Here is a 21,866-nt window from a genome sequence, read left to right as displayed (position 1 = left end):
TATTTGTGCACATGGACACACATCAAGCAGATATCTTGGTTTCTTCGCCTCATATTCTTTCATTATGTAACATTTATTAGATGTCAGTATTCGAGAGGAAAAGCTACATGATAGTATTTCAGGTATGAGATGTTAGAAGAGTAAAGTAAGCATCACTCAAAAACTGCCTCCCACTCTGGGGAAGAAACGAGAGCCTTTGGGTTGTATGTGAAATAATTACGTCATATTAATCAGGACTGTGACCTTGTTACTGTGTTTATTTGGAGATTAAGGATGATTTAAAGAGACACGTGGGGTTATCAATTGACAAGGAATGGACTCATGATGGTTAATTTGGATTGACAACTTGATTGGATCGAAGCAGCTAGGATTTAGAGACTCCATGGTGTGTCTGTGAGGGCGTTTCCAGAAACCATTGGCACATGGGACGGCAAACTGAGTGAGGAGATCTGCCCTGAATATGGAGGCACTGTCCAATAGACTGGGGTCCCAACGGAAGAAAGTGGAGGGAGGAAGCCCCTACAGACCAGACGCAAGCTTGGTTCTTCTTGAGTGGGTGTGTTGATGCTGCTGCCATCTCCTATGGACGCTGGACCCCAGGTCCTTCACTCTCCCAAGGTGGACTCTCCCCAGAGACTCTCCAAGGAAATTCCAGACTGTCAGTCTCAGGCTGAGGCTGCATCATGGGGTCTTTCTGAGGCTCCAGCTCCTTAGACCGATCAGCTGCTGGTTTCCCTTTCTCTCCAGCCTGCAGACAGCCATTGTGGGAACATCCTGTACCCCACTGTGTAAGCCAATCTAATAAACCCCTTTCACCATCATACAGTCAATTTATCATACAGAAAATTTAAAGTATGTGCAGACGTGTCCTGTTGGTTCTGTTCTCTAGAGAACCCTGACTGATGATCAGATCATATGCCGCAGCCATGAAATTCCTTCTGCCAAAGGAGTTTGTATTTTGCAGAGAAAGGGTAAGATCGTCCATATTTCTTGAACTTGAGAGTATCACTCACCCACCCTTCCCTGCCCTCCTCTCTACACAGCTGACCCTGAGGTATAGAGTCAGCCCTCGGTGTCCTCTGGTTCTACAGCCATAGATTCATCCAAGTGTGGATCAAAATCACAAGATTAAACATTGTGTCTGCACTGAACAGGTACAGACTTTGTTCCCTGTCATCACTTCCTAAACAATGCAGCTATTAATAGGACATTTACATCCTATTAGGCATTAGAAGCAACCTGGAGAAAATTTAAAGTATGTGCAAGATTGTGCCTGGGTCCTATGCCACTACTGTGCCATTTAACATAAGGACTTGAGCTTCCTGGCTTTGGGTATCTGCAGGGTCTGGGAACCAATCTCCCGTGGATGCCAAAGGACCGCTGTGTGAAGTTCTGCCACTTTCCTTGGGACTTTTCATCCCTGAAACATCAATACAACAGAAGTGAAATATCTGTTTCTGTTTCTAGGTTGACTCTAGGTGATAACACAGAGAACGATACTCAGATATCTCATATTGGGAGGCTATTTGTGTTACTATCAGTCATTAGCTTTCTGTTTGTTCCTAGTTGTTTCCATAAAATGCAGTGATTAAGAGCACAGTCAAACCAGACTACCGCATTCCAAATCCCACCTGATTGTGGGCTATTGTGATATTGATCAAATGACTAAACCTCTGTGTCTCTTCTTTTATAAAGTGAGGATAAGGGCCGGGTGTGGTGGCACATACCTCTAATCCAAGTGGCTCAGGAGGCTGAGGCAGGAGGATCACAAGTTCAAAGCCAGCTTCAGCAACTTAGCAAGGCCCTAAGCAACTTAGCGAGACCCTGTCTCAAAATAAAATATTAAAAAGGGGTGGAGATGTGGCTCAGTGGTTAAGGACCCCAGGTTAAATCCCTGGTATCAAAATAAATAAATAAAGTGAGGATAGGAACAGTACCCAACCTGTAAGGTGGAGAGTTAGCCCATATAAAATGCTTAGGACAGAGCTTGACAAGTAATAAAGGCTTGGTAAGTTTTATTGATCACAGTGGTTCCTTGGTATCCATCCATGTGGGTTGGTCCTAGGACCCCCTTGAATAAAAAAACCTAAGGATGCTCAGGTCTCTTGTAGTATTTGCACATGACCTACACACCCTCCTGCATGCCTTAGATCGTCTCCAGATTACTTATAACACCCAATACAATATAAACAGTTTTATACTGTATTGTTTAGCGAATAAAGGCAAAGATTCTGTTGCTATACACTACAGACACATTTTTTTTAAAAGATGTTTTGGTTCCATGATTGATTGTGTCCTTGGATGTGGAAACTGGATATGGAGCACTAATTGCATTTTTATCCTGTTTGCTCAGTACCCACAACGTGTGGAACACAGATCACTGACTTTATAAAATAAATGTTCTTGAGTCAGCTGATAATAAAATTACCTACTGATCAGTTTCCACTGTGGAGTTATTAAAATAAGATACAAGTTCCCCTAATACACTGGTCACATGTTCTTCAGAACTTTTGACTCAGAATAGGTGTGTTTGTGGAGGCACTACATCATCACCATCATCCTGTCCCCCTTAGCAACAAGGAGAAGCTTCGAGAAAGAATACTGTGTCCATTGGCCATTTTCCATTGGCCAGTCAGAGACCAACCCAACAGGGCAGGTGGGATCACGGTGAGGCAGCAAGAGCCAATAATCTGGTCTCAGTAATTTCAGCAGCCACATGGGAGGAACAGGTTTCTCAGATCGAGCGCCCTCCGTAGCCTCATTTGGAATCCAGTGACCCATTCTCTCTTCATGTGCCAATGTGGCCACTGCTTAGCAACAGGAGTTTATTTGGGTTCATTTGTTCCCATTCAGTACACCCCTTTAGGGACAAATTTTTCACCAAGCCAACCCAGATGGTTAGCCCTCCCACATGTCGGACTGATGAACAGGTACTCTGGGACTTGCTATATTTTGAATGCATGTGTCCCTCAAATTCATATGTTGGAATCTAAAACTCAGTGTGATAGTGTTACAAGGTGAACTGTTTGGGGGCCCCATTAAATCACGAGTGTGCTACCCTCATGCATGGAATCTGCATGCATATAAAAGTGGCTAAAGGTGGCCCGCTAGTCCATCTTCTACCTTCATGTGAGGACGCAGCATCAGGAAGCAGAGAGCAGAGAGCAGAATCTGTCTGCTTGATCTTAGGCTTGTCAACCTCCAAAAGTGAGAAATTAGTTTCTATTATTCATAAATTGCCCAGTTGGATGTATTGTGTAAATGCAGCAGACAGATAAGATAGGATCTCAGTAGATTCTGTGAAGGAATCATAGAAGGCTACCTGGTACTCCTATAAGCTTTGTAGACAATGAATTTTGAGGTCCTGGGTTACCTTCTCCATCAAGATTTTAGAAAAACCTGTTCATAGGAAATAGTTTATTCAGAAGTCTTATGCTACGTAAAGAAAGGCAGAAGAACTGTAGGACCACTCCAGTGTTGGGTTCCTCCTCTTCCCCATGTGTGCACTGAGTGGTCAGCTCTTAGAAACAGCCCTGGCTGGGTAAAATTGGAAAGTAACCCACAGGGACAACACAGTGAAGGGGGAGAAACCCAGGATGCAAGAGTAAGGGTCCAAGTGGAACAAGAAAAGAATATTCTTATTTTGACAAGGAAAGGGACATCAAAATAAATAAATGACAGGGAGAGGAGAGGAGAATTTTAAGGTAGAGGGCAGAGAAGTTGAAGGAATAGAAATTAATATTGGTTTCCTCGTATAGCAAATAAAGAGATCACCCTCCACAGAGACAGACAGGCTTTCGCTGTAATCTCAAGGAGGACTGACAGTCACAGAAAAGTTCAGCATCTTTTCCATTTTCCACTTCCACTGCCTTCAGAACTGATCCTGTGAAAGAAACATTTCTCAACAAACATGCTCAATGATCCTTATTTGTCAGCCCTGAGTTTTGGGGGTTTTTTTGTTTTGGTTTTTTTGGATTGGGGATTGAACCCAGGGATGATGTATCACTGAGCCACATTCCCAGCCCTTTTATTTTCTATTTGTGAGACAGGGTCTTGCTAAATTGCTGAGGCAGGGGTTGGGGATGTAGCTTCATGGTACAGCAGCGGTACAGTATCCCTGGGTTTATGGTCAACCTTAGCAATTCAGCAAAGCCCTAAGCAACTTAGTGAGACTTGTCTCAAAGGGGAGAGGGGCTTGGGATGAGCCTCAGTGGTATAGTAACCCTGGGTTCAATCCTCAATTCAAAAATAAAATCTCAGATTGTCCTTCACAGGTCTCATCCTTTGTCACCTCTTCAATATTGTCCCTAATGTTCCTTTTTTTTTTTTTTTTTGTACCAGATATTGAACCCAGGGGTGCTTAACCTGAGCCACATCCCCAGCCTATTTTATTTCAAGAAGCATCTTGTTAAGTTGCTGAGGCTGGCCTCAAACTTGCAATCCTCCTGCCTCCGCCTTCTGAGCTTCTGGGATTACAGGTGTGCGCCACTGAGCCTGGCTTGTTCCTTTCATCTTCAGTGTTCTTCTTGCACCATTCATTCTTTTATTTTGTGTGGGGTACTGTCGATTGAACTCAAGGGCACTTGACCATTGAGTCACATCCCCAGCCCTGTTTTGGATTTTATTTAGAGACAGGATCTCAACTAAGTTGCTTAGTGCTTTGCTTTTGCTGAGGCTGGCTTTGAACTCTTGGTCCTCCTGCCTCAGCCTCCTGAGCTGCTGGGATTATAGGTGTACAGTCAGCGACCAATCACCTTTCATGTCTCATTTCTTCTTGAAGACTCAGTTCTTAACTCCACAGGAAGCATTCTTTGATCTGGAGTAGTAGGAACAACCTCCTTTCCTATACAGCCACAAATACTGCTCTAACTTAGGGTATGTTTTGCAATTTTCCTTACACTGTGCTTATTTTTATACTCTCCACATCTTCCTATTATGTCATAAACTTGAAGACAGAATTTTGCCTCATTCAACCTTATTCTCCACAGTCAGCCTCCTATATCTGAGGGGTTTGCATCTGTGGATTCAATGTATGTTGGATTGAAAATATTTGGAAAAAATTGTAGCTGTACTAAAGGCATTCAGACTTTTTTTCATGTCATTATTCCCCAAATAATACAGCATTGCAACTATTTGCAGAGTATTTACATTGTGTTAGATATTAAAAGTAGTCATGAGATGATTTAAAGTATAAGGGAGAACTATATGAATTATATGCAAATACTGCACCATTTTATATACCCACATGGATACAGAGTAACGACTCTATTTAGCTAAAAGAAATACTCTATTATTAAGCTAATGCTTAAAATTTTAGCCATGGATGTTTGGAAGTTTCTAGTTATGGTCCTGAACAAGTTGGTTGTTATTGACATATTACTTAATGCATATGCATTCCTGGAACATAAATCCACCCACCCATCCATCCATTCATTCATCCCTGTGTTATTCAGTACAAATTTATTGAATATCTAATATATGCAAAGTATGTGCATCATAGGGTTGGTGTTGGCTGACCTTATGTAGTGTACCCATTCATCGAGTACCCATTTCATCAATCGATGTTTATGTCATGTTGTTTACCTGTTTTCCAAACAAAGGGGAGCAAAGAGGCACTGCACATCATCATTACTAGCCAAGAGCAATATGTAATAGGAATGACCTTGACTTAAATTGCGACCTCTTGGGTCAGAATAAGCCTTGTAATGCAAAGAACTGAACAAGAAGTGGTTTTAACATTGACATAGAATTCTCTTTTCAGAGGTTCATTTTCATGTTTGTTTGGAGACTTTCTTTAAGAGGACAACAATTACATTCCTGCTGCCCCCCACCCCCCACCCCCCAAGCAATTATTTTTCTGGCATTCATTCAACCAAGAGGTTCAAGTGCACTTTTTTCAGATTGAAGTAAACTCCAATGAAAATTGAAAATCAATGCTTTCCACCTAATAACGTTAATAAAAAAAGAGGAACACGTCCAATTTTGTAATTATAATCCATATATAAAAAGGGACGTGGCTACAATATCCCTCTTAAGAAGTAGGTTGTTTTTAAATAATCAGGCAACTTTTTAAAGTTGCTGTATATATAGTACTTTAAAAAAAGAATCATTCCAAGATACACGTGCATCTGACCCTGATGCCCATCTAAAAGGTTGGATAACTGCTCCTACCCACAGCCTTTGTCCTTACATCGCGGATGGGAGGGGTGGGGACCCAGGCCAGTCTCTTGCTCCCTAAGGACCCGTTACCCATTGGGGACCCAACCTATCTGTGCCTCCTTCAGCCAGGAGCCTCCAGATCTTTCCAGACTTCCTTGCAACACTCCCGATGCAGTGGATGCCTGGCTTTCGCAGGCTGGCGTTGGCAGCCAGTCTCCCTCGCGCGTCTCTGCCGTCCCCATCTCCCTCTTTTCTCCCACGGCCCATCTGCCCCTCCTTCCCTCCACCCCCTCTCCTCGCTGCTCCCCTTTATTTCCACTCCTCGCCCTCGCGCTGCGCTCGCCCTCCCCCTCGGCTGCGCTCGTCTGTATTTGGAGCTCCCGGAAGCCGGCGACTCTCCCCGGGAGCAGCGTGACCGACTCCCATTCAAGGGGGAGGAGGCAGCGGGAGGAGCAGGGGAGGGCCGGCGGGCGGAGGGTGCCGGTGGCCGCGCACGGCTTGGCATCGCGAGGACCGGACCCCGGGGCGCCGGAGCAGGTAATCCGGGCGCCGCGCGGGCAGGGGCGGGCGCAGGTGCAGGGACTCGGCGGCCGCGCTGACCAGTTGCGCCCCCGGCCGCGGTGCGAAGCTGCAGGGTCGCGGCGGCGCGCGGGGAATAAAGGCGGCGCGGGGGCTGCGGGCTGCGGGCTGCGCCGACCCGACCCCGGGAGCGGGGCGCGGCGCGCACGGCCCCGTCTGGGTCAGCGCAAGGTGCGCTCCGCCCGCGCCGCCTCCTCGGCCCTGGCCCCGCAGCTCCGGAGGCGGGTGCGGACGGAGGCGGGCCGGGAGCTGCCGGCCGCCGAGGCCTGCCCACCCGGAGCCGCTGCAGCCCGGGCCGGTCCAACTTTGGGGGGGTCTCGCCCACTCGAATCTGAGGCTCGTGAGGCTCCCGGGGATGGGGGTGGGGGTGTCCTTGAGATGGAGCTGACCAGAGCCACCCCGATCAGAAAGTGCTGGAAAGAAACCGACCTGGCCTCTCCGCAGAACCTGACTTGAGGCCATGAGTCACTTGTTAAAAATGCAAAGACAACTGAGGCATGGAGCGACAGCGCCGAAAATGTACCCCGCAGCTGCTCTCGGACTGCTTAGGGTAGAGGGCTGTTGGTAAAAGTAGCCGCCTCGTCATCAGTTGGAGGGCCAATAACCGGGCGTGCAGATGGGAATCTTTATTCTCATCAGCACCACAGATATGCTGCAAGTTTGGGCGATATTTGAATTCATGCATTCTTTAAAATGAGTGAATGTAGGTGACTGCATTTAGGATAGTGAAGCTGGGTTAGGTCCAAACCGCCAAGGTGAAGAGAAACGCTTGGCCCAAGGGTCAAGGACCTTTGGCTACGTGGTCATGACTGCAGAAGCCTGTGAGACTCAGGCACCACCGCTTACCAGAATTGTTGGTAGAGCCTGTATCTCTTCTGCTTGTCCAAATTTCTTTTAATTTAAGGAATGTGCCTTACAATGTTTGATAAAACGTCTAGGTCCATTTTGGGAAGGATTACAACATAAGTGTGATCTTTAGGGTAATTATGTTGTTAGAGTCTAATTAGACTGTAAGCATATTGAGGGCAAGGAGGGTGTGGGGGTGGTATAACAGTCCATAGAAATTGACTCAGTGTATTGTGAATAGGCAGTAAAAGTTTGTGTAAATAATCAGGTGAATAGTTTTAAGTGTGACCATAACTTGACAAGACTGTATATTTGCAAGAAAAGCTGATTTCTCCATGGATCCCCAAATCTAAAAATCCTTAATAAAATTAGAATCAAGGGGCCATGTAACTATTTACTAAGGATAAAGAGAAAAAGAAGCTGACTTTGAGAAATCATGAAGATAGTTACCAAGGTGCTTTGCTAATAGGAAGTAGGTGTTGTCTGTTTTTCTTTGAAACAAGAAATAATTTAACTTATTGAGTAAAAACCCAGAGAGTAAATATGTTGGCTTTGCTGGCCATGTGGATTCTTTAGTAATGATTAGGTTTTGCTGTCATAGGTTGAAAGCAGCCAAAGATAACATATAGAGGAATGGTGCAACCATGGTTCACTTTATTTGTGGATATTGAAGTTTGAAAGTCACGTACTTTTCACCAGGAACAAAATATTCTTTTTTCCCCCCAGGCACTAAAAAAAAATGTAAAAATACTATTCTTAGCTTAGGGGAGGAGGGAAAATACACAGGAGAAGAGAGGAGAGTAGGTTGGTCCTGCTGGCTGGACTCTGCCTTCCTGCCACCCTGAGTTAGAAAGGAACCTTTTGAAAGGATTAATGGGCTAGATTTTCTAAGTGCCAAAATTATACCCAAAGAGTTAAGTTAAACACCTTCAAGAAGAGCATTAACTTATTTGGGGGCCTTATGGTCTTTCATTTTGAATATTTATCGTTATACAAGAAGTTTTGTTTTTAATTCATCAATTATATGATATTTTATACATAAAAATAATGTTAATAAATCTATGTAACCTAGGAACATTATGTTCAAATGAACACCTACGAGCCCATTACCACCCATCACCAGTTTAAAACTAAGGCTTAAGAACTAGATCGTTTTGAAAAAAATAGCTCATCGAGTGGGAAGAAATATTTAAAAATCATATCTGATGAGAGGGACTTATATCCACAATATATAAAGACTTATTAAAACTCAATAATAAAAGATAAGTAGCCCAATTTAAAACTGGACAAAAGATCTGAATAGATATTTCTCTAAAGAAGATATACAAATGACCAATAAATGCATGAAAAAAAAATGCTCCACATCATTATTCATCAGGAAAATGCAAGTCACAGCATAACTTCTTGATTCTGGCTGACAGCAGTCATAAAAGGGGAAGGTAATTAGGAAAGTGGGTGAGGGAGGAAACACTGGAAGCCTCAGGCACTGCTCAGGGGAATGTAGCATGTTGCCTTCACGTTGGAAACCAGTTTGGCAGTTCAAGTTAAATGGTGTTGTATGACCTGCCAGTTCCATTGTAGGTATGTATTCAAGAGAAATTAAAACATGCCCACAAAAACCTGTGCGCAGATGCTTATAGCAGCACCATTCAAAATAGCCAGAAGGCAGAGGCAACCCACATGTCCATCAGCTGATGAATGGTAGATAAAATGGGGTCTGTCTGTACAATGGCATATGATTCAGCCATAAAAAGGAGAGAAGTGCCGCTACATCAGCAGGGGTGAACTTTGAAAGCACCATGCTAAGTGAAAGAAGCCAGTCACAAAAGGCCACACACTGTATGAGCCATTCGGGTGAAAATGTCCAGAGCAAGGACGTCTATAGAGTTGGAACGTAGATTAGTTAATTATCCCTTGGGGCTGAAGTTGGAGGTGAGTTTCTAAAAAAGTAATAAAGCGGATAGGATTTCTTCCTGAGCTGATGAAAATTTTCTAAAATTGTGGTGATGGTTGCACGAGTCTGTGAATGTACTAAAAATAATTGAATTGTACACCTTAGGTGGGTGAATTGTACAGTATGTGAAAAACATGCCAATAAAGCTGTTAGGGAGAATAGAGGCTCCGGGGAGAAAAAACTGGGCGCTCACCTACCTGGCTGCACCTGCGTTCCTCCCCCGGGTCATTTCCCATGTCCCTGCCAACCCTGCATTTGAGTTAATCATTCCTTGCTTTAATTGTGAAACAGTTTTATGTCATGTACAAATTCCTGAACAACATATGTTAAGTTCTACTTGGTTTTGATTTATAAGAAAGTAATATATAATCTCACCTTTTTTTTTCTTTTTACTTTTTTTTTCTTTACCTTTTTTTTCCTTCTGGTCCTGGAGATTGAAACCCAGTGCTTTATCCCTTAGCCACATCCCCAGCCCTTTTTATTTTAATTTTGGGGCAGGGTCTTGCTGAGTTGTCCAGGCTGGCCTCAAACTTGTAATCCTCCTGCTTCAGCCTCCTGAGTTGCTGGAATTACAAGCATGCACCACCTCACCTGGCTAATCTCACTTTCTTTAAACTCAATGTTAAGCTTTTGAGGTCACCCATGTTGTTATTTGAAGTTATATAATAAATTTTGGCAAATATTCCGTCATTTATTTAGCCGTTCCCTATTGACAGGCCTCTGAGTTGCCGCCTGTGTTTTGCTGTTTCCAACAATGCTGCTTTCAAAGCGCTTTCTCATGTGCCTGGGCAGGACATCTGTGGGAACGTGAAGATGTCATATATTTTACTGGCAAAAAAACAAAGGTTGTTTCTCTGTCATTTTCCATGTTGGTGGTGTATACCTTTGTGTTCATTCATCTAACTCAAGATGAAGTGACTAATTCTGAGAGTCTTGCTTCTGATCTATTTAAATTCCAAATCTAATGTGTTTACTTTTTTTTTTTTTTTTTTTTCCCCAGGGGTGGTTAGCCACCGAATCACATCTCCAGCCCCTTTTAATATTTTATTTAGAGACAGGGCCTCACTGAGTTGCTTAGGGCCTTGCTAAGTTGCTGAGGCTGGCTATGAACTTGTGATCCTCCTGACTCAGCCTCCTGAGCCGCTGGGATTACAGGCGTGGGTCTAATATGTTTTCTGATGCCTTAGTGGGAAAACACTAACCTAAAATTCACAACTGAGTTCCCCAGTATGATCTCATTACCCAGTCACTCATGAACACCTCCTTTTAGACGTCGTAGGTTTAGGATAGACAACCTTACGAAATCAAAGGGGCATTACTTCAGGCAAGGTACAGGAAGGGTCAGTAAGCTTCACTAAAACATTCCATGTATTGTGGACCTTGCTGCAGCCCAGGATTCTACTGTGATTTAGTTGTTCTGATAACAACAAGCTGATCAGTTATTTGGGCAGCTTCTGATTCAGGCTGTGAGATTTTGCAGTTTATTCAGATATTATGACTTAGGAAGGGAGGAAGCACCCATAGGCCAGAACAGGCGATTATAAAGCATTTAAAAGAATTTCTTTTTGTTGTGGAAAGAGACACATAATATAAAATTCACCATCTTAATCGTTTTCAAGTATAGAGACTTCCAATGAAAATGACTTTTTACTTGTGTTTAGTAACTGTTTGACTAAGTCCCTTCACATCAGTACTGCCCACCTCCAGAGCTTTGTCCTCATCCCAAGCTGAAGCTCTGTGCCCATTACAGGACAGCGCCCCAGACCACTCCACTCTCTGCCCGCCTGAATTTGCGCATTCTGGGTTCCTTCGTGCAAGTGATACCATATTCCACCTTTCAGTACATGAGCTTTTTTGTCCAGAGGAATTTTGTCTTGTTTTATTTTTCTCTTTATAGATTCTTTTTCTACTCAAGGAAAACATGGCTTCTTCTCTCAAGAAATTATTTAATAGTTCCCCCCCCCCTGTAAATCTCCTGCCCCACAGAGAGAGAGACACAGTAAGCTGCCTAAAAGCAGAACTTTTGAGTAATGAATGGGGTCTTCATGTGCCCTGTCTAGTAACTGGACATCTGTCTAAGAATCCTGGGCTTCTCATTGGCCCCTTTGCCAAGTGAAGAGGGTCCAGTAGTCCTGCTTCTCACAGCGTCACACACTCCGATGAATGGATGGACTGGGCACACTTTGAGGCCTCCTGAGTCTCCAGTTCTCAGACTTTGAAGGCCATTCTGTAACCTAAAAGTCTGTTTTAAAATCTGCATTGATGGGATGGGATACTAAAGGGCAGGAGGGGTCTGGGAGGCTGAAAATGGAGGTGAGGTGGTCTCAGTGGCAGTGTTATGAGGACAATGTGACCTCTGCAGAGACACCAAAGGCAGATCTTTTAGTGCCTGGACATCTTGGATGTCTTATATCTGAATTTGTGCACAGTATAGTGAGAAAATAACCTCTGTCCTTCCACGTACAAATCCAGAGAAGGTCTGGGATCCATTGATCACTTATTCATGGTCTCGATGTTGAGTGAGCACTCCGTGCTCAGCATCTGTCACTGGGGACCAAGAAATGCACATCAGCGAAGGAAGATGCCATGAACAGAAGACGATGTCTGAGCCGGAACCTAACTAGAAAGATCTATGCCAGTGATTGTCTCCATTCCTTCCTATCTTGTTTCCATTTAGAAGACTTCCTGGGTTCTTTTGAGATAAGTTTATGATTTTACTCTCTGGCAATGAAAAGCAGTCACATTGGGCCATACCAAGGGAACTGGCCAATCAGGATTTCCAGAAGCAGGTTCCGTAGACCTCTAAGCCATGAGTGTTAGGTGTAGTCCTGGCTGGGTGCTGCTTCCAAATTTATCACCATTTGATGTTTGCCTAGAGGACTGGGGTCCACCCTCTGCAGTCCTCACCAATCCCATGTGTAATTCTTCCTTCACATTGGGGAGGGGGGTTTTTGACCCTTGCTGGTTCTCTCCAGAACTGTCCTGGCCTCCATGCCATTCAGTGGGGGCTTCATCTACAAGCCAATCCTGTGTCAATGTGGGTGCTGTGGTCAGTGCACCAGCAAACTGTCTCAGTGCCCTTGGAATGAAATTTACCTTCTGAAATACATTGAGAAACCTGTGACCTCAAAGCCGAACTGCACAGTAACCCCAGGTGACCCGTCAGGACTTAGCCCCCTGGATCTTTTCTTCTTGACGTGTTTCTTGGGTTCGTTCGCCTGTTGATTTTCTACAAGTTACTTGATTGTTGGTTAAAGGCGGTTCAGAGAACCCTGTGGCCCTCTACTGCTCATTACTACCTACCTAACAGCGATGGGTCACCTGATGGTGGAGAAGTGGACCCGGAGGTGACCACGTGCACAAGGGGCCGGGCATGTGGGGCAGCCCTGCATTATAACACCACTGACCCATCCCTCACCCCTTCTTCCCTCTCAGTAAAGGCGTTAACCCATCCATGCCTGGTGCTGACTGAGTCACCGCCCAAAGCAGTGACTCCTGACATCAAGCTTCAAGTGGGTGGCATCCAGGATGGGTCATGTCGTCACCTTAGCAAGGTGAGACACTTTTCATGCTTCTCACTGTAGATCAGCAGCCCTTTTGCCACGTGCACGTGCCACACCCAACGGCTCCCAGAGCTGCGTGAACACAAGTGCTTTGAGAAATCATCCCCCTCCTCACCTCTTGCCTGCACTTTTCCCTAAGACTGACCCTCCCGAGAGGGCCTGCCAGGGGGCAGTGCTCACCTCCTTTCCCAGACTTACCTCTCTTACCTCCATGGCCCCCCTCCCAGTTCCGTCTCTAACCCGTGCTGGTAACTTGTTTTGCCCAAGAGGGTGAATATCTAGTGGGTGGGAAGAGCAAAAAGGGAGGGCATTTCAGAATATTAAGTTTTGGGGATGAGGAAGTGGGTGATTCTAATGCTTGAACAGAGATCCTTTTGCAAATCGTGGGTTTTCTAAATCCTTATCTGAAAAAAAACAAAGTAAAACGGTTGGTCAGTCTAGACACATTGTAAACTGAAGTAAAAGGATAAACATTAAAACAAAATCATGACTCTCATACAAATAAAAATGAACATTTTAAAACCTACTTTTAAAACAAGAGACTGAATCAGTTCAAAGGAAACCACTTTTTAAAAGTATTTTTTGAGTTGTCGATGGACTTTATTTTATTCATATAAATAAATATGCGGTGCTGAGAATCGAACCGAGTGCTTAATATGTGAAACTGGCTTCTTTCAGTGAGAGGCTGAAGACTGCTGATCTTCCACTGGATAAAGGTGTTTTGGTTTGGTTTTGCATATATATATATATATATATATATATATATATATATATATATATAGTAGCTATTTTCCTTACTGTCTATTTTTCACATGTTGATTTCTCTCTGTAGAGTTAGCTGTAAAATAGCCTAGTTGAAGGCAGTGAATGGCTGGCATAACCCAGATGGATGAGCAGGTAGGGTGCTCACCAACTTTGTCTTTCCTGATTTATTCTTACAGTGATAATTAAAATAATCTTCCGTATTTTACCATCAAGTGATCTTTAGCATATAACTCAGGAGGCATTCAAAGAATTGAATGGCATTTTTATAATAATTTTTTTTCTTCCATCTGCATTTACACATCCCACCCTTACACTGATTTTTAAAATGATATGAATCAAATCGAGGCCCAACCTTGACCCATTCTCATAATAAGTACACTTATCCACATATGCACAAGATACTTGAAAAACAAAAGTACTCAGAAGAGAGGGGTTTGCAATGGAAGTGACTATTTGTTAAAATTTGTGATTTGTGTTTTGATAAGTTGGGTTCTAATAATAGTAACAATGGTATCAGAAGAACTTTAAAAGATACTTTTACCCTGAATTAAAATTGAAATTGAAATAAGTTTTTGATACAGAAAAGTACAGTAGGACAGTAAGTAAAGGACCTAAAACCACAAAATACGTAAAATGAGGATGAACTTCTATAAGGCAAGGAGAAAGAAAGTGTAAGTTCAAGGGGAAAGTGGAATTCTGCACAATTTATGACCATTAAAGAGCAACCTGCCCATGTATTCTTTCAAAATGAATAATGATGATTTCATCGGATATAATTTTGATGAGTGGTAAAATCATTTCTCTATTACATGTCAATATTTACAGGGTGCTGGCAGTTATATCCTTTGCAACTATTCATATTTTGGCAAAAAAAATATGTGTCAATCTAAAAATGTGCAACAGGGTTTCGCAAAATTCTTTTAGGCTTGATTCAAGTAAAAATGTGAGAACTCTTATGGTTTGCCCTGCCTCTTCCTGATTTCTGAGCAAAAATCGAGGATCCATAAATGTGGAAACCTATTTATTTATTTATTTATTTATTTTAATTGGTCATGCATGACAGTAGAATGCATTTTGACACATCATACATAAATGGAGTATAAGCTCTCATTGTACATGATGGAGAATCACATGGATCATGTAATCATATATGCATGTAGGGTAACAATGTCCTGTTCATTATACTGTCCTTCCTACCCTCATATACCCTCTTCTCCCTTCACTTCCCTCTGTCTAATCCAAAGTACCTCTATTCTTCCCTAGCTCCCCCACCTTATTGTGAATTAGTATCCGCATATGAGAGAAAACATTCAGCCTTTGGGTTTAGGGGGTTAGCTTATTTCACTTAGCATGAAATATCCATTCATTTACCTGCAAATGCCATGATTTCATTCTTCTTTAAGGCTGAGCAATATTCCATTGTGTATATATACCACCTCTTCTTCATCCATTCATCTGTTGAAGGGCATGTAGGTTGGTTCCATAGTTTAACTAGTATGAGCTGAGCTGCTATAAACATTGATGTGGCTGTGTCAATGTAGTATGCTGTTTTTAAGTCGTTTGGATATAAGCCGAGGAGAGGGATACTAGATCAAATGGCAGTTCCATTCCAAGTTTTCTGAAGAATCTCCATACTGATTTCCATAGTGGTTGCACCAATTTGCAGTCTGACCAGCAATGTATGAGTGTACCATTTCCCCCCACAGCCTTGCCAACATTTATTGGTGCTTTTATTCTTGATAATTGTCATTCTGACTGGAGTGAGATGAAATCTTAGAGTAGTTTGGTTTGCATTTCTCTAATTGCTAGAGATTTGAACATTTTTTCATATACTTGTTAATCGATTGTATTTCTTCTTCTGTAAAGTGTTTGTTCAGTTCCTTAACCCATTTATTGATCGGTTACTTGTTTTTTTTTTTAAATTAGTGCTTGCTGAGGGCCATTGCCAAGTAGGAATGACGCATCAAAATTTCCTTGCTAGCGTACCCCATGTTAAATGGATTTCACTGTTGACATTGCATGTAAGGTGACCTTGCTCAAGGACCAAGGCGGATCCGGGTTTAGAGCTGACCAGGTTTGAGGAAGTATCCCGCTCCTTGAGTTTAGGGCGTTCCCGGTTTAAGACAATAGGGATTTTAGGGAAGTTAGAGGTTGAAGATTATTGCTACTGGGATTAGGGCGTTCCTGCTGCCTGAGCTCCCGTTGAGTTCTTGTGAGATTCAGAAAGTAAATTGGAAAAGAAAGCCTCGTGGAGTAGGTGAATTGGGCGGCAGAGAACTGGGATTGCCCCAGAATGTGTGTAGAGGCCCGTGTGAGTTCGGGAATAAAGAATTGCTGTTTGAATCTACAAAGCTGTGAGTGGCTCGTGATCTGTGCCCAGCCAAGACATTGGCAAGTGCTCTATCTGATGTGTGTGTGGTAAAGATTTTCTCCCATTCTGTAGGTTCTCTCTTCATGTTATTGATTGTTTCCTTTGCTGAGAAGAAGCTTTTCAGTTCAATTCCATCCCATTTATTTTTCATGTATTCTTTAGTTGTAGTTGGACACAATGATTTTATTTTGTTTATTTATTTTTATGCGGTGCTGAGGATCAAACCCAGTGCCTCACACGTGCTGGGTGAGCTCTCTGCCGCTGAGCCACAACCCCAGCCCTCCCTCTCATTCATTGATTCTGGATTTTACTTCTTGCATCTTAGGAGTCTTGTTAAGGAAGTCAGGTCCTAGGCCAACATGGTGGAGATTTGGGTCTACTTTTTTTTCTGTTAGGCACAGGGTTTCTGTTCTAGTGCCTATGTCTTTGATCCACTTTGAGTCGAGTTTCATGCAGGGTGAGAGACAGGGTTTTAATTTCATTTTGCTGCATATGGATTTCTAGTTTTCCCAGCACCGTTTGTTGAAGAGGCTGTCTTTTCTCCCATGTGTGTTTTCGGTTCCTTTGTCTACCTTTTTGGCTTGGTCCTCGAATGATCCTAATATTAAACGAATCAACTTACTTATTGACATAGTTCTAGTGACTCCTTGTTCTGCAAGACTCATGGAGGACATTTGCAAACTAAAGATACTTATATGAAACCTCCCCAAAGAGGATGCTGGCCCTTTGCATTTTATTTATTTATTTATTTATTTAGGTGGTTAAAGTCTTACTTGACTCTTCTTTATTTTTTTCCCCTTTGGCCACACTCATTGTAAGGCTGTGTGTGTGTGTGTGTGTGTGTGAGAGAGAGAGAGAGAGAGCGAGAGAAAGAAAGAAAGAACTAACAAAACAGTGCTATTTGGATCTGTAAATGTATGTCTTTCACCAATTTAGAAGCTATTGCTTCCTCAAATATGTCTTCTACCTTGATTTCTCTCTCCTCCCCTGAGACTTGGGACATTAATATTAGAACGTTAGTGTGGTCCCACAGCCTTTCAGATACTGTTAATTTTTTCAGTATTTTTTCCCTCTGATCTGAGACAGAGGTAATAGTATCATCAGATTCATGGACACTCTCCTCTGTCATCTCCTGTCTGTTATTGAGCCCATGCAGTATACTTTTGATTGTAGTCATTATATTTTGCTATGCTAGAATTTGCACTCGGGTCTTTCTTGTGGTTTCTGTGTTTCTAGTAAGACCTTCTGCCTTTCCATTCATTTCAAGAGTGTTCACCTTCATTTTCTCAGTCACAGTTAAAATAGTTTCTGTAAATCTGTCTGATGATCCCAGTGTCTGCGTCATCTATTGATTATCTTCTTTCTTGAGAATTGGTTGTGTCTCTCTGGTCCTGTGCATGCCAGATATTTTTGGACTGTGTTTTGGACCTTGAGTGTTATATTGTGAGATTTGGGACCTTTGGAAAATGCTCGAGTTTTTGTTTCACCAGCCAATCGCAGCCGTTTTGTTTGTATGCTGTGGCAACGGTTCCAACGTCGGTTCCATTTCCAAAGCTTTGCTGTGTGGCTTTGGGTCCCATGCATGCACTGTTCAGGGTCAGCCTGGGGCTTAGCTGTGGTTTATAACGTGCTTTGGTTCACACATGCGCGGCTGGGGGACGTTACTGGGACATACACCCCTTGCACAGTTCCAGGTTAATAACCTGGAGAGAAAAGAGGAGACAAAGAAACAGCTGAAAGTCAAGGGCACCATGGCAGAGTGGGACAGGGCCTTCCTGCTTCCCCCAGCCTGGCGGGAGGCGGAAGGGCAAGTGGGCATGTGGGGAAGAGAGAGCTCAGAGGGGACTCCTTTGACCCTTCCTGACAACCAGCCACCTTTCAGAGGCTGCACCTCCCTGTTAGAGTTTTTGCTTTTCTTCCTTTTTCCTGTTTGGTGCTGGGGATTGAGCCCCGGGGCCCTGCACCACTGAGCTGCATCCCTAGTCCTTTTTGTTTTGAGACACGGCGTGATGGTTTGGATGTGAGGCACCCCCCAAAGCTCACGTGTGAGACAACACAAGAAGGTGCAGAGGAGAAGGGATTGGGTTGTAAGAGTCTTCACCCAATCAGTGAATCGATCCCCTGATGGGGTTAACTGGGTGCTGACTGAGGCAGGGGGTGTGGCAGGAGGAGCTGGGCTCTGGGGGTGTGGCTTTGGGGTATAGACTTTGTATCTGGAGAGTGGAGTCTCTCTGCTTCCTGATCATCATCTGAGCTGCTTCCCTCCACCACACTCTTCCACCGTGATGTTCTGCCTCACCTCGAGCCCTGAGGAATGGAGCCAGCCTCCTAAGGAGGCTGAAACCATGAGCCCTCAAATATAACTTTTTCCTCTCCTATAATTGTTTGGGTAAGATCTTTTAGTCACAGAAGAAAAAAAAACTAATTCACAGGGTGTCTATTCAGACAGTGATATTTTATGATTACAATTCCTTTTTCTCTCCTCTTTCTACCTTCTTTCCTGTTGGATGTTGAAGATTCAATTTTTAGCTCATCATGTGTGTAGTCTGTCTGTCTGTCTTCTTTATTTATTTAACTGGGGGCATTTTACCACTGAGCTACATCCCCAGCCCTTTTTATTTTGAGACAGGGTCTCACTCAGTTGCTAAGGCTGACCATGAACTTGTAGTCCTCCTGCCCCAGCCTCCTGAGTAGCTGGGACTATGGGCATAGGTTCACCAGGACCAGCTTCCTGCTACAGTTTGGCTCTTAATGTCCCACAAAGGCCCGTGTGTTAAAGGCTTACTCCCCAGCTTGGGGCTACTTTAGGGAGTGGGGCCTGGGGAGAAATCTTCTGATCACTCATGGTGTGCCCTTGAAGGAGATACTGGAACCCTGGCCCCTCCTCTTCCTCTTTCTTCTTGGTCTTAAGGTGAATCGGCGTCCACCCCTGGGCTCCAGCCGTGATGTGCTGCCTCATCCAGGCCCTAAAACAATGGGGACAACCGACCAACCGTGGAATGAAAACCTCCAACACTATGAGCCAAAATAAACCTTTTCTCTTTTTAAGTTGATTATCTTAGGCATTTTGTTATAGTAATAGAAAGCTGAGATCCTCCCTCCCTACTGGGTGGCTTTTTCAAGTTGGCTTCTTCTCCTCAGTTCCTCAGCTCCAGCTTGTCCTTTCAGAATCCAGCGGTTGCTTTTGCATTCTGAAGGCAGTTCAGGGATAGGCCAATGTGGGCCTGCTCCTTCTCCATCTCCCCTTGTAGCCCCCCTTTTTGATGACTCCCTTTATTCCTTCCCCCGCTGTTTCTCCCACACCCACCATTTATTCTGTTCTTTCCCTTTTTCCCTCTTTCTCTCTTTCCCCTTTGACTTTGGGTTCCCAGGTCCAAAGAGCAAAAGAAGAATCTCTTAGTCTTTGGGGTCGCCCACAGCACTGTTTAAACACTCTGTTGAAGTCATCATTTGAAATCAAGCATAAAAATAGACCCAGGAGGCTGGGAGCAAGAGGGACCAAAGGACCTGACCACCCGGCTGCTCCACGCCCAGCGAGCACACTCCCCCAGGTGGAGAGCTCCGCATAACAGCATAACACGGGTCCAGCCCCTGGGGCCGATCCGTAGGTTTTTCTTTTTCTTATTAAAGAGTTGTTGGAACTGTTATTCAATTACGTATTAATCTTCTGAATGCCATGGATTATGGGATTAGAAGGGCTTTCGGCAAACCTTATTAGTCACTATTCTAGAGAGACAGGGCATTCTTATCGCTGGATGGCAGGATTTAATGAATTCAGAGTTTTCGAGTCATGTTGGGAGAAGCGACTGACCACACAGAATGATGCCCCCCGGTGCCTCCAGGCAGCAGTGTCCCCGCAGGGGTCTGCTCATTGACAGGGTCTCCGCAGCGTGGTGTGTGAGGGGTCACGGCCGTCCGTCGTGCTTGGGGATGGAAGGGTTGGTGACCTGTGAACTATGACTCATGGGTGCCAAGCACAGAGCTGTGGAGAGATTAGAATAACGACACGGAGGGTCACTTCTAGTTCACAAAGTTCACTTCTTCACCTCCTTTCATCTCCCCCAGAACCTGGGGGGTGCTTCTTATCATAGCTGTGTTCCAGAGGGAATTGCAGATGGCCCCCAAGCTGCCACCTGTCACCTAATGCCATTGTGGACATGTCACCCTCGTCCTCCAGGGCTGACCTGCTCCTCTTCATTTTCCTCCTGTTGGCATCGCCTCACCTGGAAGCAAGACATCGAGGATATGTGGTATCCACTGAGGAATAGAATGGCTGATTCAAATGAAATACGTGCTGAACTTTTTAAGGAACTCCCAGTTTCTATTCCACACCCCTTTGCAGCCCCAGCAGTGCCTGAGGTCCATGTTCTTCACATTCTCACCAGCATCTATTTTATATTGTCTTTCTAGTTGTCTTATAATTGAGTTGCAAGAGCTCTTTATATATGCTGAGTACAAGGGAGCATGATGATCACTTGGTGGAAGGAAAACAGGCTGTGTGTAGTAGCCTCCCCACCAGCATCTCTGTGGCTCTTCTTTTCTCAGTGCCAGAATGTGGCCCTCGGGGGCCTCTGAGAAGCAGCTTGTTGACTTCTACCTCCTCCAGGGCATAAGGGTCACAAGGTCAGAGTGAGGACACAGGAATAGAAAGAGCTTCCCAGACAGCATGGCACTTAGAAAGGGCCACTGAGGGGTTAGAGAGAGCTCTTTTTTGGTGAAGGGTTCCTACCACACATTTAGCCGAGAGAGCTCCCTCCACTTCATGGTGGAGGAATAGGGGATGAATTGTGATTTTATGACTCCATCCTGACTCTGCTCCACCACCCAAGGGGGCACAGAACCAGCCTTCTGGACATACGTGGGCTTCTCCCGGCCTCAGATCCCACTGGGCTCAGTTCCCTGTGATGGGCTGGCTTGACCCCATGGCTGAACTGTCTATTCCTCAAGGAGATCTGGGGGCCCTGAAGGTGCAGTCTGTGTCCCACCCTGTCGTGTAGCCTCAGGGGCTCAAGCCACAGCTCAGAACATGTTCACAGACAGTTTTTCTTAACTTAATGAGTGAAGAATAAGAAAGGAATTCACTGATTGGAAATAGGGTAACTGAGACTCAACAAGTTAAATAATCTACCCAGGGCGCCCAGGAGTACGTAGGCTGTCACTGAAGGGTGTGGTGAAGATTCTTTGATCTCAATAATGCTTTTTCTGTTTCATCAAGGGACAAGTCCTCATTTGTATCTTCAGAGCTTTCAACCCAGAGCAGAATTACTTATACCACAAGACCCGCCAGGCATGGTTCTGAGGGGCGATCCCACCAGGGGGAGAGCTCACGTGCTGGGGAGGCCATTTCCCCACCTGGGGGTTCAGTTTGCCTTCCTGGGTTCCACTCTGGGTGGGTGGGTTGATGGAGAGGACAGGAGGATTTCCCCTGATCCGTGGGACTCTGCACCTCCTCTGGAAGGACTTGGGGTTTGCGGGATGGGTCAGTAGTGCCAGGAAGGACCTTGAAGCAGTGGACACAGAGGACGCAGGCATCGAGGTCTCCCCTATTCTGATCACACTGTCTATAAACAGAGTCTTGAAACATTTTTTGCAATAAAATAAAAGAAGAAAACTCGTGGCAGTGGTAGGT

The 21,866-nt window shown here is 44.3% G+C and overlaps 1 protein-coding gene across 1 annotated transcript in view; it reads left to right on the top strand.

Annotated features, from left to right (window-relative positions):
• Positions 1-6,536: 6,536 nt before the first annotated feature.
• The window catches only part of CAP2 (cyclase associated actin cytoskeleton regulatory protein 2), a 127,589-nt gene continuing 112,259 nt past the window's right edge, over positions 6,537-21,866 (top strand). The window contains exon 1 of the mRNA XM_081294657.1: positions 6,537-6,696. The gene's annotated coding sequence lies outside the window, so the exon portion shown is untranslated. The remainder of the gene's footprint in view (positions 6,697-21,866) is intronic.

This window comes from Spermophilus citellus (assembly GCF_964194105.1).
Source record: "Spermophilus citellus genome assembly, chromosome: 5".
NCBI classification, from domain to species: Eukaryota; Metazoa; Chordata; class Mammalia; order Rodentia; family Sciuridae; genus Spermophilus; species Spermophilus citellus.
Note: the sequence above shows the minus strand (reverse complement) of the source record. Positions and strands in the feature narration are given on the sequence as shown.